Below are 6,766 nucleotides of genomic sequence, written 5' to 3' on the forward strand. Positions count from 1 at the left end.
GGGCACCAAGCCTCGCTCTGCCGGGGATTTGCACCCATCCCATGGAGAAATCTTCAGCTACAGAGTAAGAGGTGGTGGACAGGGGAGGGGAGGGCTCAGGATCCTACATTTTGCTTTGCTTTTTCCTTTTTATTTTGTTTTTTCTTTTGCTTCTTGTTTTTTTTTTCTTTTTTTTTTCATTGAAATAAAAAAACAAAAAAACCAAAAAAGAAATGTAAAAAATTCTGTGTAGTTCCCTAGTAACTCGTCCCTTTCAGTTTAGAATTAATTCTTCTGTTTTGAAAATCCACCTCCACTGAATTTCTAGTTTAGGAAAGAGGTAAAAATGTCCCCGGGTTGCTGGGAAATGAAAGTGAATGGCAGAGCTGCCTCCCACTGATGCAAGGGGCGCTGCCGGCCATGCACGAATCTCCTCCAGGCAACACCCGCAGCCCCTCGTCCTTCGGAAAACACGGCGGCAACTGCGGGGACGTTTGGCTCTCCCAGCTAACAGGTCAGTCAATCAGCAGCCCTTCTAATTAAAGGTGAGTTTAATTGCTCTCCAGGCTGATGGATCAGTGCCCTCGCATTGCAAGTCGATACATGAAGTAATTGGCTCCTGGCCATTGGAATAAGAACTGTAACTGAACTGACCATCAGCTGACCGTGAACAGCTGGAAGTAAAGGCTGCTTTCTGGCCCCTGGCCCCTCTCCTATTAGCCTGCACTGGAACTGGAGGAATATACAGCACCTATTTATTTATTTATTAGTGGTTTTTATATACCGATCAACATTTGGAACATCTAATCGGTTTACAGTAGAACAGTAAATTCAGCAACAGGCTTTACGTATAACTGCGTGAATAGCGAGATTAGCAAAACAGGAAGGAGAAGGGAAGAACGCTAGCATGGAACCTGCAGCCGATGGCTTTTTTCTGGTTGCAGTCTATGGTGCTATTTCTATTCCAGAGTTGTTACCTTGAAATAATTGTGAAGCTTGCATAAATGTAGTACTTTTTTTTTTCTTAATTTGCCCTTCTGCAATCAACTGTTTTTAGTTTTTTACTTCTTATTTGCATTTCCAGATTGCTCTCTCCAGCAAGGTCAAGGCGGATTTACAAGAGCCTGGAGCCTTGACCCTTGACCCTGTCAGTGTAAGCCCGGGCGGTGTTAAGGAGGCGGCTGTGTGTGTGGCTGCGAACCAGAGCAAACCTCTTGGCACTGGACAGTGAGTGCGTAGTGTTTATATCATTCTTTAATTTTCTCGCACATCTCTGTGAGTATTTAAGGCCCGATACTGAGATGCTGTCCAGCGTCATAAGTTTATCTGCCAAACGTGGCCAAGATAGTCAGTGGTGTGGCCACACTGCCGAAAATACTTGGTTATCTTAAAGTTAGCCAGGACATTTTAGTTGTATTTCTATTTTGTGTGTGTTTTCTTTGCATTGCTGTAATATTCCTATTTAGTAATGAAACTGTAAATGGGTCTTAGGTTTCCTTGCCTCAGAACGCCCTGTCCTGCCCCTCACATACGGGGCCGATACAGAAAACTTTGCGGGAGAGCTGGCGAGCGCACACTCTCCTGGGCGCGCGATTCAGGAAGCCCAGGCATGCAAATTAGGGCCCGCGGTAAAAAGGAGGCGCTAGGGACACTAGCGCGTCCCTAGCGCCTCCTTTTTGTCAGAAGCGGCGGCTGTCAGAGGGTTTGACAGCCGACGCTTAATTTTACCAGCGTCGGTTCTCGAGCCCGCTGACAGGCACGGGTTCGGAAAACGAACGCCGGCAAAATTGAGCGCCCGTCTTCCCACCCGTGGGCTGCGGGCAGATTTTTAATTTTTTAGATTTTTAATTTTTTTTTTTTATCTTTGGGGCCTCCGACTTAATATCGCCATGATATTAAGTCGGAGGGTGTACAGAAAAGCAGTTTTTTCTGCTTTTCTGTACACTTTCCCGGTGCTGGCTGAAATTAACGCCTGCCTTTGGCTGCCTTTGGCTGCAGGATTGCGCTGCGGCTCTGTACGAGAACTTCAGACGCAGATAAGCAGCTAAGACTCCATAATCTCAGGAAAAAATGGATGGACAAAAAGTGGCCACTGGAGGTCAGTTTTCAGGGCTGAAAGCGAACTATGGGACTTGGCTAATATGCTGCGCGTATCTTATAAAATCCGGGGTCGGCGCACGCAAGGGGGTGCACATTTGTGCAACCTGTGCACACCGAGTCCGGCGCGTGCTGCCTGTTCCCATCGAGTCCGCTCCGAAATCGGAGCGGCCTCGGAGGGAACTTTCCTTCCGCCTCCCCTCACTTTTCCCTCCCTTCCCCTACCTAACCCACCCCCCCGGCCCTATCTAAACCCCCTCTACCTTTGTTGGCAGATTTACGCCTGCTTCCAGCAGGCGTAAATCTGCGTGCGTCAGCGGGCTGCTGGGGTGCCAACACCCAACCTGGGGGCTGGTCCGGAGGCCTCGGCCACGCCCCCGGGCCGGCGTCATGCCCCTGACACGCCTCCTGCCCCGCCCCGAAATTAGTGCCTCCCACCCAACACGCCCCCTTTGCAAAGCCCCGGGACTTACGCGCGTCCCGGGGCTTGCGCACGCCGCCGAGCCTATGCAAAATAGGCTCGTCATGCGCAGGGGGGGTTTGGGGGTAGGTTTTCGGGGGGAACGCGCGTACCCCTTTGAAAATCCACCCCTAGGTGAACTTAATAGCAGGTAATGGACTTCTCCTCCAAGAACTTATCCAATCCTTTTTTAAACCCAGCTATACTAACTGCACTAACCACATCCTCTGGCAACAAATTCCAGAGTTTAATTGTGCGTTGAGTAAAAACGAACTTTCTCCGATTAATTTTAAATGTGCCCCATGCTAACTTCATGGAGTGCCCCCTAGTCTAGGCGTATTGTGGAGGCAAACCTGGTAAAGATGGTGTAGTAGGCATGCATATTAGTGGCGGGATTTCCGCGAAACACCGGCCATGACAGCCAGGTCCCCACCGGGATAATTCCAGCATTGCCGAGTTAAACTGTGGCATATGATCTTGTAGCCAGGGCAGTCCAAGTACCACCGGATGCATGGCCTTTTCCAATACGAGGAAGGAGATGGTTTCAGAGTGTAAAGCTCCGGTGCGCAGGCCGATGGCCTGGGTAATCAATGAAACTTCTCCAGGAAGTGGTTCCCCATGGATTGAAGACAATAGCAATGGCTTAGCTATAGGTATGGTAGGAATCTGTAGATGTTCTACTAAGCGTTTTAAGATGAAATTTCCTCCAGCACCGGAGTCTATGAGGGCAAGGGTCTGAAACTCCAGACTTCCGCAGAGGAGTGAGACTGGTAGAGACAATGGAGGAGTTGGAATGGTGAGGCCTAGGAGGAGTCCTCCTGCAGATCCTAGGCCAGTCAGTTTCCCGGACAGATGGGACTGGTTTGGACGGTGTGGCCTGATTGGCCACGGTACATGCATAACCCCATGTGTTTGTGGAATCGTCTTTCTCTAGAAGTTAAATGACTTCTTCCTAATTGCATAGGCTCGTCTTCTTCTAAGGGTGCAGATGGTAGGCTTGAGGCAATTGGCACAGGTTTAGGACGGTTAGCTCCCGGGATGGGCTTCCGAGAACTCTTAGCCTCTTGAGTCTGGTCTCGAATCCAGCAGTCAATTCTCCCGGCCTGTTCCATAAGAGACTCAAGGCTATCAGGCAGATCGCGAGCCACTAGTTCGTCCTTTAAGCGAGAATTGATTCCCTCCATGAAGATAGCACATAAACATTCTGTGTACCAGTGTAGTTTGGATGCTAAAGTCTTGAATTCGATCGCATAGTCTATGTAAGACATTATAAGCTATGTGTTATATTGTCATTGTAATTGTTGAAATGTGAACCGAAGTGATTAGTAACATTGTTACCTGAACTGCGGTATATAAAACTGTTAAATAAATAAATAAATAGTCTGCTAGCGGCTTATTACCTTGCTGGAGATTGAGCAGAGCAGATCCAGCGATGGTCTGGCGAGCCGGGTCATCGAAGACAGACTTGAAAAGTTTCAGAAATCCTGATAGGTCATTCAGGATAGGATCTTCACATTGCCATAACGGTGAAGCCCAAGCCAAGGCTCTTCCTTCAAGTAGAGATAAGATATAGGTGGTCTTGGAAGCTTCTGTGGGAAAGAGGGTAGTTTGCAAAGAAAAATGCATATTGCATTGGTTAACAAACCCTCTACACATCCTTGCTTCACCCGTGAAGCGGGTAGGCGTGGATAACGGTACAGTGGTCTTGACAGTCACCACCGGAGACATCAATTCTTTCACTGGAGTTGCCGAAGTATTCAGTTGAGCATGTAAATGATTGAAGGCAGCAGCCAGGCTTTCTAGAGACTTATGTTACTCAGTGATCTGTTAGGCTAGGCCAGGAATGGCCTGCAAGGCTGCGAGCTGAGCCGAGTCCAAGGAGTTAGCAATCTGTTGGGTTTGTGGCATATTGTGGACCCTTGGTCGAAGTGGCGCTGACTCCTCCCATGGGGAGGGGCCCCGTGGGGAACCACAACCATTGGTTAGACTCTTAGTAAGCAGACACTGAGGAGAGAAAGCTTTATTATACTGCAGTTGAAAATAGAATCTCGCCCAAGGAATGGACAGTACTGTAGTCCGGTGATATCACAGCAAGCTCAGGCAGTCTCTGTAGTTGATGGTCTCACCCAGATGTAGCAAAGGTGCGGTAGTGTTCCGCAGCGCGGGATAGGCCGAGCACCTGAAGGGTGAGATGAAGAGAGCTGGATCGTAGAGATACTCAGAGAGTAGCAGTGCCAGTAACTTCCTTCAGAAGTTGAATGAAGAGGGGTACCCGAGGTCAGAGATGCAGGATGCCCAGAATAGAGTAGGCCCTCGAGGAGCGAGTACCTAGGAGCGTAGAGGGTTCCTGAAAGAAAGCAGACAGGACCCCCGAGGAGCGGGTATCCTTAAGGTTAGGCAGATTAACCCCGGAGGGCGAGTAGAAGCAAGAGGCCCCCGAGGAGCGGGTACCCAGAGCTTCCGTAGGAGCGAGGTACCCCGGAGGGTAGTGAGGAATCCAAGCGAGCAGCTTAGAAGGGGTCAGAGTAGCAAAACCGAAGTCCTTGCTAACTCGTTCAATTGGAGCGGAGGTTTAAATACCTGGAGGTACTGACGTCATGCGGTGGGGCCGCCCCCGAGGTTCCCACCATGATGTATTCAAAAACGTAGGCAGCATGCGCGCATGTGCCCTAGGAGGGCCTCGGGAAGAGCATGGCGGACTGGGACGCCCATGCTGGCTCGGAGATACCGACGGTTTCAGCAAACAGCAGCGGAGGCAGCCATTCTTCCAATGGAGGAGGAAAAGGGTAAAAGAGAGGTGAGGCAGAGCGGTCGCAACACACATATTAGTCAAACTTTTATACCACTGTAAGAGGGGCCATTAGTACTCAAGGTGAGGTTTTGTTGGAGGTCTAGGTTTTGGGGGGCAGTTTTACATGCACAGTGAGACGTACGAACAGCACAGTGCACATCAGTGAAGATTTGATGTGATTTGGAGTGAGGAAAGGGACACAAAGGTGAGATTTGTGCAATGTACTCTCACCCTAGCTTGATAGTACCAGGTAGAGAGTGCATCAAGCTAGGTTGAGAGTACATTGCAGAAATCTCACCTTTGTGTTCCTTTCCTCACTCCAAATCACATCAAATCTTCACTGATGTGCACTGTGCTGTTCGTACGTCTCACTGTGCATGTAAAACTGCCCCCCAAACCCTAGACCTCCAACAAAACCTCACCTTGAGTACTAATGGCCCCTCTTACAGTGGTATAAATAATATATTTATATGTGAGCCTTATAATGGGTCTCTCTCTCTTTCTCTCCTGTAGCAGGGATGGTAAAACCAGCAGAACTTTTAAAACTTGTGCTTTATCCAGCTAAGCCTGAACTTAGATAAATTCCTTTCAGTGTTGACCCTGTATTTTTCATCTCTCTTCATTCCTGGAGAAGAGAGAGAAATTCTCAAACTTTATTTCCCTTTGTACTCTATAAAGCGCCACTGGCCCCATGGTCAGCTGGGCCGATTGTACCATCACTGCTACAGAAATTATGATTTCACTAAAATATTTTATTTATAAGGTTGTAAGAGGGGGATAGGCTGCTGGGAGACTTATGTAGTGCTGAGCTGTGCATTAACTCGCTGCCTTTCTCAGTGGCCAATGGGCTTGCGTTACTCCTGCTGCCGGCACTGGGCTGAGCCGGCTCAGTAACACAAAACAACTGGGACATCCAGCGCACCTGAGCAGAGGCAGAGCTGAAGGGAACGCCGGCAGATCCTGTGAGTAAGCTGTGATTAATATTGCATTTCTGAGCAGAGAGTCAGAAGTGTTTGATCCCTGATATCTAAGGCAGGTAGCTGTGGCCCGGAGCAACCTGCGGCTGTGCGAGGTGGACGTTGGTAAAATAAGCAACTTTCTGTGTACCAGAGAAGGGTGCGGGTCAGACGGGCTTCTCTTCCCTTTCTGTTAAGTGCAGCCACTTAAATTGGAATGAGAAGGGAAAAAGGATGCTCCAGCAGTGAAACAACTCATCATTAAGATGCAAAGACAGCATTACTGCTTCCTCTATGGTGCTTGCAGTGTCCTCAGCGCTGCACGAGATAAAAGCCAATGAGCAAATTGGGGACACATTAGAGTCACAGTGGATAAGGGGCTTCCCGAAAAACCCAACTATAAACATCACAGTCCATTTGTCTGTTCTCTAAATCTTTGATCTTTGTTTTCCTACGCATCCTCTTCAGTGTATGCAGAGGTTC

At 48.8% G+C, this 6,766-nt stretch overlaps 1 long non-coding RNA gene across 1 annotated transcript; it reads left to right on the plus strand.

The window, feature by feature from the left end:
* Positions 1 to 392: 392 nt before the first annotated feature.
* Positions 393 to 6,282, plus strand: LOC115082183. The gene is made up of 3 exons (XR_003854101.1): positions 393 to 493; positions 1,064 to 1,206; positions 6,165 to 6,282. It is a non-coding gene; the product is annotated as an uncharacterized LOC115082183 (long non-coding RNA).
* Positions 6,283 to 6,766: the final 484 nt, after the last annotated feature.

This window comes from Rhinatrema bivittatum, unplaced genomic scaffold, assembly GCF_901001135.1.
Source record: "Rhinatrema bivittatum unplaced genomic scaffold, aRhiBiv1.1, whole genome shotgun sequence".
Lineage (NCBI taxonomy): Eukaryota > Metazoa > Chordata > Amphibia > Gymnophiona > Rhinatrematidae > Rhinatrema > Rhinatrema bivittatum.